We start from the raw sequence: 14,584 nt of genomic DNA on the forward strand, positions 1-14,584 counted from the left end.
CCCACCCCCATCACTGATCAGTAGATTTCTGTGTACACTGAGCATGGGCAGAAAGCTGCCAATCAGTGGTGTGGGTGTGGCTATACAGAGCTCAGCATTCAGAGAGCTGCTAGATCTGCAGCAGATAAAATGATGATTTTCTCAAAATGACAACAAGCAGCTGAAAAAGTGACACATCGCTGGAATCAGGGTATCTGCCCCTATATTGTGCTGCTCTCAGATGGGGCAGCACAATTAATATTGTGCCAAATTAATTTCCCGTGAACTATCACATGATCTATCACAGGGGATCATGTGACATGTCACGTGATAAATCAGGTGTGTGGGGAGGGGGGGCCCGCGCCTTCTAAACTGCCCGGGGCCCTTGCTACTCTTAATCCACCCCTGGTTACAGCGTAATGTCAGCTGTAATAAACTGCTGACACTGACATATATTTATAGCGCTGTGTTATGTACCTGCATTGATGTAAGTGTAGGCCAATTGTTGCCAAGGGGTTAAGGGAGTTTACCCACTATAAGTATTTGTGATACTGTGGTGATGACCATCATAATTCGAGTGTTGTGCCCCTTCAATTCCTTTCATCCATGCTGAAGTGACATAAGGTAAACTCCTCAAATGTGACCGACCAACTTCATGTTTTCTAAAAGTGAACATACACCTTATAAAGCTACTGGCTTTTTCTGCCAATCCCTCTATACATATACTGTACATGCTTGGCTGAGCGTGTATTTGTTCTCAATTGAATTGGTTAATAAGCAGCTGATGGACACCCCTGGTGGAGGTTTATGTCTCTTGAGAGCAATGAATCGGACTTATTGAAATCAGAGACAGAAGAAACCCACATATCTATTCAGTATACTGTATATACACTGCTCAAAAAAATAAAGATAACACTTAAACAACACAATGTGACTCCAAGCCAATAACACTTCTGTGAAATCTACCTGTCCAGTTATGAAGCAACACTGATTGTGAATCAATTTCTCCTGCTGTTGTGCAAATGGAACAGATAACCGGTAGAAATGATAGGCAATTAGCAAAATACCCCCTATAAAGGAGTGGTTCTGCAGGTGGTGACAACAGACCATTTCTCTGTTTTCATCCTTTTTGGCTGTTGTTTTGGTCACTTTTGCATTTTGTCATTGCTCTCACCCCTAGATGTACAGTAGCATGAGGCGGTGTCTACAGTACAACCCACAGAAGTAGCTCAGGTAGTGCAGCTCATCCAAGATGGCACATCAATGAGAGCTACGGCAAGAAGGGTAGCTGTGTCTGTGTCAGAATTCCTGTTGTCCTTCCACAGTTTGACCACTAGTGGCTGCTATTGTTCACCTTAATAATTGTGCTGGAGGATGCTGTTGTGTTCTGCAATTGCCCTTTACTAACATGGCAGATTCTGAACCTGTGGGATCTATCTTGTTTCCTGTTTGGGCTTACTTAAAGCCGCATGAATCTCTCACTCATTGCTTGAGTATTGTGTTTAGCTGTTAGCCTAGTTGCAGTCTCCAGCTTCAGAACATTCTTACCCAGACTGTTCTCACCTATCTACGGATTGTTTCCTACAACTCCTTTTGCTAATTCCAACATGTTCTACTACCACTTGCTGTTCCTGATCGTGCTCCTTCGGCCACGAGTTTCCAGCAGTACTAGTCCAGTATCGTAACAGGATACTCAAGCCTTCAGCACGAGGGGAATTTGGAAGTTCTTGTAAATAAGATGAACTGTTTGCTTATCAACATCCATGCAGATATGCAAACACTAAAAACAAAATACACGGCATTTGAAGCTCAGACATCTCATAACGTTAAAATTTTTGGACAAGCTACACAGGATCTACAGAATATTGTGCAAGATCTAAGCAATAAGATTGCACTGCAGTCTGAACAGATCTTTCAATTACGAAATCAACATATTGCATAAACACTTGGGAAATGCTTGGTAATCCGCACCCCATGGTCCCCAATGACAAGCCGCAATGTCAATGCCCATGCTGCGGATTTTTTCACAGCATTTATGCTGCGCTCAAAAATCCGCAGCATGTCCATTAATTTTGCGGACACGCAGCGTAATCGCTGCCATTGACTTGCATTGAAACGCATAATATCCGTGTCAGTACATTTGTACACATGGATATTATGCGTTTCTATGTGCGGATGGTACCCAAGTCTGGAGGAGAGGAGACTCTCATCCAGACCTGGGTACCATAGAACCTGTAAAAAAAAGAATTTAAAATAAAAAATAAAGTTTATACTCACCTTCTGATGTCCTCCCGGTGTTTTGTCTGCTCCATCCGGTCTCTTGCACTGCTTGCGCTGTTGTGAAGGACCTGCCATGACGTCACTGAGTCATGTGACCCATCACATGGCTCAATGACGTCACCGCAGGTCCTTCACAACAGCGCGAGCCGCCCAACACACCGGACGCAGCGGAGATAACACTGGGAGGACAACGGAAGGTGAGTATAAACTTTATTTTTTTATTTTTTACCATTCTTATTCTTTTTTTTAACTAACTTGGTCACACTACTATAAATCCATGCCGGTTGCATGGATTTATATAGTGTGAACAAGTTGTCAAGCACTTTTCCAAGTGATGCTAAAATCGCTTGGAAAAGCGCTTGATAACCCGCATGCAGAAATGCATGCAAAGACGCTTGACAAACGCTTCTACCTGGTGGGAAAAACACATGTAAAAAACGCATGCGTTTTTCCTGCCAGGGAGAAGCGTAAAAAATATGCAGCATTTCTGCATCGTGGGCACATAGCCTTATGATCCGTGTAGATGACTACCGATAGACTGCGCCCTCCAGCAGATATAGCCAATCCTCCAAAGCCATTTTAATGGTGAGTAACTTCTGGTCACCGATGGAGTAGTTATGCTCTGGAGTGGAGAAGGCCTTAGAGAAGAAACTGCAGGACACTCGGCGACCTTAGGAGGACTTTTGAGTGAGTACAGCCCCAGCCCCTAATGACGATGCATCCACCTCTAGGAAGAACTGTTAGTCTAGGTCCGGACGATGCAGTGCGGGAGCGGTGGAGAAAGACCATTTCAGAGAGTGGAAGACCTCCTCAGCCTCAGGAGACCAGTTCTTTGAAACGGCTCCTTTTTGGGTCATGGCAGAGATGGGAGCGGTAAGAGTGGAGAAGTGAGGAATGAATTGTCGATAATAGTTAGCAAAGCCAAGGAATCTCTGAATTGCAATGGGCAGCGGCCATCTAAGGATGGAAGAGATTTTCTCAGGATCCATCCTTAGTCCGGTATCCAAGATAACGTAACCCAAGAAGGGAAGGACGGACTGTTCAAAAACACACTTCTCATACTTGGCGTAGAGTCGGTTCTCCCTAAGACGCTGAAGAACTTGCCGAACTGCTCATTTGTGAGAGGCCACATCCGGAGAAAATACCAAAATATCGCCAAGATACACAATAACGCAAGAATAAAGCAGGTCTCGGAAGATATCATTGACGAATTTTTGAAAAACTGATGGTGCGTTACTGAGACCGAAGGGGATCACTCGGTATTCATAATGCCCGTCCCTGGTGTTGAAGGCCATCTTCCACTCATCTCCCTGGCGAATGCGGATTAGATTGTAGACGCCTCTTAAATCTAATTTGGTGAAGATCCTGGCACCCCTTAATCGGTTAAACTCAGGAATTAGTGGGATAGGTTATTTATTTTTCACCGTGATCTGGTTGACGCAGTGATAGTCTATACAGGGTCGGAGCGATCCCTCTTTCTTTTTAAAGAAGAAAAACCCGGCCCCAGCAGGAGAGGAGGACTTCCAAATGAACCCCCTGGCCAGATTCTCCTGAATGTATTCTGACATAGCTGGAGACAGTGGATAAATTCGGCCTCTAGGGTGCCTAGATCCGGGAATCAAGTCGATAGCTCAGTCATACGACCTGTGAGGCAGCAAAGTCTCTGCTTTCTTCTTGTTGAATGCATCAGCAAAGGACCAATAGGCCTGCAGCAGACCGGGCAGCGAAGCTGGAGAAGACGGCGCCTTAGCCAGGCATACAGCGGTCAGACACTTCTCATGGCAAGAATGTCCTCAGCGGAGCACCTCTCTAGTACTCCAGTCCAACACAGGTTCGTGATGTTGTAGCCATGGTAGGCCTAAGAGAAAGGCGTGAGACATGTGGGAAAGAACATAGAAGACTATTTTCTCAGTATGAAGCATCCTGATACGGACCTCAAGCGGCTCAGTAGGCAGACGAACCGTCTCCCGAAGAGTTCTCCCATTGACAGATGTTATTGCCAGCGGGTTTTGGAGCGGACAAACTGGGATTTGGAAGCGATCCACTACAACCTGGAGGATAAAATTTCCTGCTGCCCCGGTATCCAAATATGCAGTGTCAATAAACTGGGATTCACCGTTGTCACGGCCACAGTAAGGGTCAGGTGTAGAGAGGTGTCTTTTCAGTCTAGGGAGGCCTCTCCTACCAACCCTAGATGCAGGAGTTTTCCGTCCTCACAAGACAGGCGCGAATGAAGTGGCCTATGTCTCCACAATACAGGCACTGGCCTTTAGCGCAGCAATCCCTCTGTCGCTGACTTGTGAGGGCAAAGCGGTCGACCTGCATGGTTTCAGGCGAGGCCTCGACAGGGTACGGCGGAGGAACAAGTGGCCTTTGGAAGGATGGAGCCAGGCGCCGCGATCCTCTCTCACGTGCCACCTCTCGGGAACACTTTCGGAAACTAAGGTCTATACGGATGGCGGGGGAGATCAGGTCTTCGATGGTAGTTGGCAGGTTTCGACCAGATAGCTCACCCTTAATGTTTCCGGAAAGCCCCTCCCAGAACGCCGCCACCAAAGCTTCGTTATTCCATCGGAGTTCGGATGCCAGAGTGCGGAAGCATACCGATATTGTCCCACAGATGAATTGGACTGACGTAAATGGAGAAGAGCGGAAGCCGAAGAGATGGTTCGCCCGGGTTCATCGAATACTCAGCGAAAAGCCTCCAAGAATGCTGGCAAATTGGAGATGATCGGGTCCTCTCTCTCCCATAATGGTTTCAACCATGCCAAGGCCTCGCCGCCAAGGTGCGATATAAGGAATGCTACCTTTGTTCGGTCCGACCGGAAGAGGTGAGGAAGCAGTTCAAAATGTAACCGGCACTGATTAATGAACCCCCAGCACAGCTTCGGATTGTAACTGCATCGTCAACTTCTCCTGCACACCTTTCTGTCGGCAGAGCTGTTGGTACATGCTCTGATCATTATTCCATGGCCTGAGCAAACTGTCACATACGTGGTTTTGGAACCACTGTGCCACGGACAGAGGAGTGCCTGGAGTGGCGTAACTAGGGGCCTCGTCCAATCCGACCCCAGACACACGGCGAGGAGGGACGAGGGAGGTGGCCCAGGTGCTACTTCAGAACAGACCAACGGAAGGGCAGCAGCTGGACCCAGTAGGTTGAGTGGACTGGGTTGCACCGGATTTTCTTCAGTATGTGTACCATCCAGGAGCTTGCTCAACGCTTGAAAGGGCTGACTCTGGAGGTTGCCAATCTTCAGCAGTACGTGAGTAAATACCCTGCAGAACGCTATGAAGAACCTAAGGTAGGATTACCTGAGTGTTTCTCTGGGAAATTACAGGATTTTTTTTCATTTAAAAATGCTTGTTTGTTGTATTTTCGGCTCAGGCCTAGATCTTCTGGTAGTGAACTACAGCGTGTAGGAATTATTATGTCTCTATTGCGTAAGGAACCTCAAATCTGGGCGTTTTCCTTGTCTCCTGATGATCATTGTCTGAGGTCTGTGGAGGCATTTTTTGATGCCATGGGTTAGCTATATGACGATCCTGATCGTGTTACATCAGCTGAGGCAGAGCTCAGACGTCTCAAACAGGGTTCTCTTGATGCTGAGAGTTATTGCACCCTGTTCAGGCGATAGTCTGCAGAGGTCAGGTGGAATGACCCTGCACTCAAGTTTCAGTTTCTGGCAGGCTTGAGTGAAAGGGTTAAAGATTTGCTCATTGCATTCCCTGCACCTGATACTCTGCAAGTTGCCATGCAGTTAGCTATCCGTGTGGATAGAAGGTTGAGGGCTAGACAGAATGAGGAGAAGTTTCCTGTATGGTTGGATTCTGTTTCTCACGATATTCTTGCCAGCACTGGGGAACCTATGCAGGTCGGGGCAATGTCATCCCGTTCCAGGGAGAGGGACAGGAGGTTTTCTAAGGGACTTTGCTTGTATTGTAGTAAGGCTGATCATTTTTTAAAGCAATGTGAGGTTCGCTTAAGGAAAGAAAAAAAAATGGTCAGTAGAAATAACAATCCCGTTCGCATTGCGTTTTTACGTTCTGCTGGGGTGTTTTTTCCTGGTAATACCACCTGTCAGGGTCGTTTGATTGAGTTTCAGGTTATGGTGGATAGTGGTTCTGCACTTAATTTGATTGATCAACAATTTCTTGAAAAGTATAAGTTTGATTCTGAACCTTTGTCGTCTCCTTTTCCTGTGGTGGCGATTGATAATACTCCCCTGGAGCATGAGAGCATTCTTCGAAAGGTCACTGGGTTTCCGCTTACTATAAATATGGAACAACAGGAGCAGATTGACTTATTAGTACTTGCTAAGTTTCCTTCCCCGGTCGTCCTGATAAAAAGTGCATAATCCTTTGCTGGACTGATCGTCTGGTTCCATAAGATCCTTTGGTCAGGGGTGTTATGGTAAGTGTTGTAATGTTCACATTGCGGCTGTTGTGAATGGGGAGTTACCTGAACCCATTCAGGATTTTTGGAGGTTTTTTTTGGAGGTGGAGTCGAAAGCTTTACCACCTCATAGAGATTACGATTGCGCTATTGACTTCGTCCCTGATGCTAAACTTCCTAAGAGCCGGTTGTTTAATCTGACAATTCCCGAGAGGGAGGCTTTGAAGGAGTACCTTCAGACTAGTTTAGCTGCAGGTCACATAAGACCCTCTAAGTCTCCTGTGGCGGTTGGGTTCTTTTTTGTCAAAAAGAAGGATGGGGGTCTTAGGCCATTTCTGAATTTTCGGTAGATTAATAAGATCACTATGCGCAATCCTTACCCGTTACCACTTATTCCGGATTTGTTTAACCAATTGACCGGAGCTAAATGGTTTTCTAAGATTGACCTTCGTGGGGCATATAATTTGCTGCGGGTGAAGGACGGAGATGAATAGAAGACAGCTTTTTAACACCCCGGAAGGACATTTTGAGTGTTTGGTGATGCCTTTTGGGCTTACAACTCCCCTCCATTTTTTCAAAATTTCATCAATTACATTCTGAGACCCTTGATCAGTAGGAGTGTTATTGTTTATCTGGGTGACATTTTCATTTATTCATCGGCCCTTGAGTCTCATTGGCAGAGAGTCCGCGAAGTTCTTCAGATACTGAGAGATAACACTCTTTGCTAAATTGGAGAAGTGTCAGTTTGCTGTCCAGAAAATTAGTTTTTTGGGTTACTTTGTCTGATGGTTTTGAAATTGACCCGGTGAAAGTTCAGGCTGTGCTGGAGTGGCCGAGGCCTGAGGGTTTGGAGTCCGTACAGAGGTTTTTTGGGTTTGCCAATTATTACAGGAAATTCATAAAGAATTTCTCTGTCATAACTAAACCCATTACTGATCTCACCAAGAAGGGTGCTAATACAGTCCAATGGTCCACTGAGGCTATTGAAGCTTTTGAGTATCTCAAGGAGAGGTTCAGCTCTGCTCCTGTTCTTATCCACACGGATGAGACCAAGCCATTTTTGGTTGAGGTGGATGCCTCATCTATAGGTGTAGGTGCAGTTCTGTCCCTGGAGGGTGAGGATGGGGTGCATCCCTGTGCTTTCTTTTCAAAAAAAATTTCTGAGACAGAGCTCAACTATGATGTTGGGAATCGTGAGTTGTTGGCTATTAAACTCGCGTTCGAGCATTGGCGACATTTTTTGGAGGGGGCTCAACATCCTATACATGTTTTCACTGATCATAAGAATTTGATTTATCTGGACGCAGCTAAACGTTTGAATGCCCGTCAGGCTAGGTGGGCACTGTTTTTTGCCTGGTTCAATTTTTCCATAACATTTGTCCCAGGGACAAAGAATGTTAAGGCTGACGCTTTGTCTCGTAGTTTCTCTCCAGCGGTGAATGCTGAGAGGGAGGAGTGTATTTTGCAGAGAGGGGTGGTGGTGGCCGCATTGGATTCTGAGTTGGAGAATAGAATCCTAGGAGCTCAGAGTGCGGCACCAACCAACACTCCGTGTGGTAAATTGTTTGTGCCTAGAGCCTTGAGGAGAGTGTTGTTTGTTGAATGTCATGAGTCTCGGTTGGCGGGTCTCCCAGGGATTTCGGAAACTAGGAAGTCTATTGGTCGGAGTTTCTGGTGGCCAGGGTGGCAAAGGGAAGTCATCAAGTGGGTGCGTCAGTGTTCTGTGTGCGCTAGGTCGAAGGCCTCTCACGCTCCGGCTGCGGGGTTGCTATGCCCCTTGGAAGTTCCTAGTTCGCCATGGACACACCTTGCCATGGATTTTATCACCGATCTGCCTTTATCGGAGGGTTTTTCTGTTGTTGTGGACCGGTTTAGTAAAATGAGTCATCTGGTTCCGTTCAACAAGTTACCTTGCGCCAAGACTCTTGCTAAGGCTTTTGTGAAGGAGATTGTCAGGCTCCATGGTGTTCCCACGGACATTGTTTCCGATAGAGGACCACAGTTTGTAGCTCGCTTTTGGCGTGCTTTTTGTGACAGATTGAAAATTCATTTGTTATTCTCGTTGGGGTATCATCCAGAGTCCAATGGACAGACTGAAAGGAAGAACCAGGATGTCGAGCAGTTTTTGAGATGTTTTGTGGCAGACAATCAGGAAATGTGGTCAGAATTTCTACCACTTGCGGAGTTTGCCCTTAATAATCATACTTCTTCCTCGGCTGGTTGTTCTCCTTTCTTTTGTTGTACTGGCAGATATCCATCTTTTCGTCCATTTTCCAAAGTTGGGGCTGCTGTACCGGAGGAGGACAATTTTTCTGGTGATGTGGAGAGGGTTTGGACCAGTGTACGTCTGAACCTTAAAGAGGCTAACAGGAGATCAAAAAGGTATTTTGATAAAAAAAGAAAGGAGTCCTTGTTTGCTGTTGGGGATATGGTATGGTTGTCCTCTAGGAATCTTCGTTTGAAAATTCCTTCTAAAAAACTGGGGCCTAAATTTGTGGGTCCTTTACAAAGTGGTTCAGATTGTCAACTCGGCAGCTGTGAGGTTGGGCATTCCCTCGTCCTGGAAGATTAATTCTGTGTTTCTGTGTCGTTACTTAAGAAGGCGCACACGCCTGATAAGCAGGCGAAGCCTACTGTTCCTCCTGTTGATGAGGACGGTGAATTTGAGATTTCTCGCATTTTGGATACCAGGTGGCATAGAGGAAGATTACAGTATCTTGTGACCTGGAGAGGTTTCGGCCTGAGGATAATTCTTGGGTGAAGGCCGAGGACGTCTCGGCCTCAAGGCTAATTAACGCTTTTCACAGGAGATTTCCTGGTAAGGCTCGGCCTAGAGGATCCGGAGGATCCTCGTAAAAGGGGAGGTACTGTTAGAATCTATGTTGTTTTACTTTCGGCCATCTTGTTGTGGTTTGCTGGCTTCTAGTCTTTGCCTCTGGTGCTGGGTTTCTTGGTCAGGTGATCTCTGCACTCTTTATTACCCAGCACCTGGCCCCCATTCCCTGCTGGACATCAGTGTTGTTTCGCTTGTGCTCTGGCTGAGTAGCCTGGTTTAGTTCTTCTTGCTTTTGACTATGGTTATCCTGGGACTTCTTGTTCCACCAGTTTTGTTTCCTTTAATTTTTGTTTCTGCAACTAACTTTTCTGTTAGGAGGTCTCCTGCTTTTGCTCCCAGTCCTTAGATATTTTAGGGACCCCTTTCCCTTTCCTACACTGTTCATTTTAGTTCAGTGCAGGAGTTTCGGTGGGGCTATTCATAGGGAATAAGGCACCCACCCCAGGTAGGGTAAAGCTGAGTCTCAGTGCAGGGACAGCTTTTCCCTCCTATTCCTTAGTTCTAAGTTGCAGAACATAACAGACATGACCAGAAGCCATGCTGGAAGCAGGCAGAGCATGGGGGAGGGAAGCGCCAGCCGCAGTGCATGGGTGAGTGAAGTGACACGCAGGAGTCCCTGCCTGTCAGAGCGGGGATCCAGCGTGGCACTAACACAGAGATCCAGTTCTTGGGCTATATAATCTCTACTCAAGGATTGCAAATAGAGAAGGGAAGGCCAACGGCCAAAAGGAGATGAGCCATACTCCAATTAATAATATGACAAAAACACTTTATCATTAAAATATCATACAAGTGAGGTAGATAGGGTACACATAAAATGATACACTGGTGGAAAACACCGAAGCACACGGTGGAAATAATCACTACATGTATGTATATAGAAGGGACACAATCATAGTCACTATTCTATTGAAATATTGCATATAGCCCCAATATATACTAAGTGTGTGTGTCACACCTAGCGATCAACCTAAAGGCTTATCCATATGCTAGTAAAGATCCATAGAGGTATAGAGAGATTACCTAAAGCAATCAGGGACCGTAGTGCAACAGAAGCCGTCGGAGCTCCAACCCGGACGTGCGTTTCGGCAGAAGGAGCAGCTTCAGTTTCATCTAGAAGGAGCAGCTCAACAAATTCTTATTCTAACTGTCCATCGTAACCTTGAAGTTATCAGGTCTGCCAAATGTCTGTCCCCCTGCCAAGCTCGATGGAGTCTCTTTCTTAACCGATTCAATTTTGTTATCTCTTACAGACCTGGCTCCCGTAACGGTAAGGCGGATGCTTTATCTAGGATCTTCTCCAAAGATCCTTCTACAGCAGCACCACCAAAACCTATTCTGTCTGAATTCAACTTCCTGGGGGTTGATCCATAACAATGACTTGCTGGAAGATATACAGGAAGCATACAAGACAGACCCAATTCTTCTGCATCCACCAGATGACATATCTCTTACCTTTCAAAAAAAGTATGGACTCTTAATCATTGCATCTATGTTCCAGAAACTGTGAGACTTAAAGTATTAAAACTAATCCATGACTCCAAGTTAGCAGGACACAAAGGAATTCAAAACACACAAGAATATCTGTCTCATTTCTTGCCAAAAAGATGTTAAACAATATGTATCTTCCTGTAGCACCTGTGCCATGTTTAAAACTCCCCAGGCATCGCCAATGGAATTACTGCAGCCTCTAAAAATTCCATCTAGTCCTTGGGGCTCTATACAGTATCTATGGACTTTATTGTGGAACTACTAGTTTCAAAGGGAAAGAATTCAATTCTAGTAGTAGTTGCTGTTGGGTCCTGCAATTGCCCTTTACTAACATGGCAGATTCTGAACTTGTGGAATCCATCTTGTTTCCTGTTTGGGCTTACTTAAAGCCGCTGGGATCTCTCACTCATTGCATGAGTATTGTGTCTAGCTGTTAGTCTAGTTTCAGTCTCCAGCTTCAGAACATTCTTACCCAGACTGTTCTCACCTATCTATGGATTGTTTCCTACAACTCCTTTTGCTAACTCCAACAACTTCTACTACCGCTTGCTGTTTCCGCTTGTGCTCCTTCGGCCACTGGTTTCCAGCAGTACTACGCCAGTATCGTAACAGGCTGTCAGCAAAGTGTCCAGAGCATGGAGCAGATACTGTACGAGGTCAGTACATCAGGAGATGTGGAGGGGGCCGTAGGAGGGCAACAACCCACCAGCAGTACTGTTACCTCCTCCTTTGTGCAAGGAGGAACAGGAGGAACAGTGGCAGAGCCCAGCAAAATAACCTCCAGCAGGCCTCTAACATCCATGTATCTGCTCAAACTGTCAGAAACAGACACCATGGGGGAGGTATGAGGGCCGACGTCCACAAGTGGGTGTTGAGCTTACAGCCCAACACCGTGCAGGGCGATTGGCTTTTGCCAGAGAACCCCAAGATTGGAAGATTCCAGTTTGGTGCTCTGTGCTCTTCACGGATGAGAGCCGGTTCACACTGACCACATGTGACTGACGTGGCAGAGTATGGAGACGCCGTGGAGAACGGTCTGCTGCCTGCAACATCCTCCAGCATGACCGGTTTGGAAGTGTGTCAGTAATGGTGTGGGGAGGCATTTCTTTGGAGGGCCATACAGCCCTCCATGTGCTAGCCAGAGGTACCCTGACTGCCATTATGCACAGGGATGAGATCCTCAGACCCATTGTGAAACCATATGCAGGTGCAGTGGGCCCTGGGTTCCTTCTGATGCATCACAATGCTAGGCCTCATATGGCCTGCATGATGAAGGCATTGTTGCTTTGGACTGGCCGGCCTGTTCTCCAGACCTGAATCCAATCGAGAACATCTGGGACATTATGTCTTGTTCCATCCACCAACACCACATTGCATCACAGAGTGTGCAGGAGTTGACTGATGCTTTAATCCAGGTCTGGGAGGAGATCCCTCAGGAGAATATCCGCCACCTCATCAGGACCATGCCCAGGCGTTGCAGGAGAGGTCATACAGGCACGTGGAGGCCACAAACACTACTGAGCATCATTTCCTTGTCTTGCGGCATTTCCATTGAAGTTGGATCAGCCTGTAATTTGATTTTCCACTTTGATTTTGAGTATCATTCCAAATCCAAACCTCAATGGGATATTAATTTTGATTTACATTGATCATTTTTATGTTTTATTGTTCTCAACGCATTCCACTATGTAATGAATAAAGATTTGCAACTGGAATATTTCATTCAGTGATATCTAGGATGGGGTATTTTAGCGTTCCGCTTATTTTTTTGAGCAATATAGTCATTTCCACTGACCTTCATCTATTGTGTATGGCCACTTTAGTATGCATGCTGAAGCTGATAAAAGTAAAAAAAGGGCATGGTGCTACTCCTCAGCACTCAGAAGAGCACTTCAGACTCTTCTGTTTCTTTTAACTTCTCTAAAGTGTCTGATCCTCACAAAATATACAGTACAGACCAAAGGTTTGGACACACCTTCTCATTTAAAGATTTTTCTGTATTTTCATGACTATGAAAATTGTACATTCACACTGAAGGCATCAAAACTATGAATTAACACATGTGGAATTATATACTTAACAAAAAAGTGTGAAACAACTTAAAATATGTCTTATATTCTAGGATCTTCAAAGTAGCCACCTTTTGCTTTGATGACTGCTTGGCATTCTCTTGATGAGCTTCAAGAGGTAGTCACCGGAAATGGTTTTCACTTCACAGGTGTGCCCTGTCAGGTTTAATAAGTGGGATTTATTGCCTTATAAATGGGGTTGGGACCATCAATTGTGTTGTGCAGAAGTCTGGTGGATACACAGCTGATAGTCCTACTGAATAGACTGTTAGAATTTGTATTATGGCAAGAAAAAAGCAGCTAAGTAAAGAAAAACAAGTGGCCATCATTACTTTAAGAAATGAAGGTCAGTCAGTGCGAAAAATTGGGAAAACTTTGAAAGTGTCCCCAAGTGCAGTTGCAAAGACCATTAAGCACTACAAAGAAACTGGCTCACATGAGGACCGCCCCAGGTAAGGAAGACCAAGAGTCACCTCTGCTTCTGAGGATAAGTTTATCCGAGTCACCAGCCTCAGAAATCGCAGGTTAACAGCAGCTCAGATTAGAGACCAGGTCAATGCCACACAGAGTTCTAGCAGCAGACACATCTCTTCAACAACTGTTAAGAGGAGACTTTGTGCAGTAGGCCTTCATGGTAAAATAGCTGCTAGGAAACCACTGCTAAGAACAGGCAACAAGCAGACGAGACTTGTTTGGGCTAAAGAGCACAAGGAATGGACATTAGACCAGTGGAAATCTGTGCTTTGGTCTGATGAGTCCAAATTTGAGATCTTTGGTTCCAACCACCGTGTCTTTGTGCGATGCAGAAAAGGTAAACGGATGTACTCTACATGCCTGGTTCTCACCGTGAAGCATGGAGGAGGAGGTGTGATGGTGTGGGGGTGCTTTGCTGGTGACACTGTTGGGGATTTATTCAAAATTGAAGGCATACTGAACCAGCATGGCTACCACAGCATCTTGCAGCGGCATGCTATTCCATCTGGTTTGCGTTTAGTTGGACCATCATTTATTTTTCAACAGGACAATGACCCCAAACACACCTCCAGGCTGTGTGAGGGCTATCTGACCAAGAAGGAGAGTGATGGGGTGCTACGCCAGATGACCTGGCCTCCAGAGTCACCAGACCTAAACCCAATCGAGATGGTTTGGGGTGAGCTGGACCGCAGAGTGAAGGCAAAAGGGCCAACAAGTGCTAAGCATCTCTGGCAACTCCTTCAAGATTGTTGGAAGACCATTTCCGGTGACTACCTCTTGAAGCTCATCAAGAGAATGCCAAAAGTGTGCAAAGCAGTCATCAAAGCAAAAGGTGGCTACTTTGAAGAACCTAGAATATAAGACATATTTTCAGTTGTTTCACACTTTTTTTGTTATATACAGTCATATGAAAAAGTTTGGGCACCCCTATTAATCTTAAACTTAATGTTTTATAAAAATTGGTGTTTTTGCAACAGCTATTTCAGTTTGATATATGTAATAACTGTTGGACACAGTAATGTATCTGCCTTGAAATGAGGTTTATTGTGCTAACAGAAA

The 14,584-nt window shown here is 45.6% G+C and overlaps 1 long non-coding RNA gene across 1 annotated transcript in view; it reads left to right on the top strand.

The window, feature by feature from the left end:
• The window catches only part of LOC141258068 (uncharacterized), a 66,948-nt gene extending 54,857 nt beyond the window's left edge, over nt 1-12,091 (top strand). Inside the window, exon 3 of the long non-coding RNA XR_012318188.1 lies at nt 10,745-12,091. This is a non-coding gene — a long non-coding RNA (uncharacterized lncRNA). The remainder of the gene's footprint in view (nt 1-10,744) is intronic.
• The last annotated feature ends 2,493 nt before the right edge of the window (nt 12,092-14,584 follow it).

This window comes from Phyllobates terribilis, unplaced genomic scaffold (assembly GCF_046119375.1).
Source record: "Phyllobates terribilis strain yellow unplaced genomic scaffold, ASM4611937v1 Scaffold_3__8_contigs__length_932513732, whole genome shotgun sequence".
NCBI lineage: Eukaryota > Metazoa > Chordata > Amphibia > Anura > Dendrobatidae > Phyllobates > Phyllobates terribilis.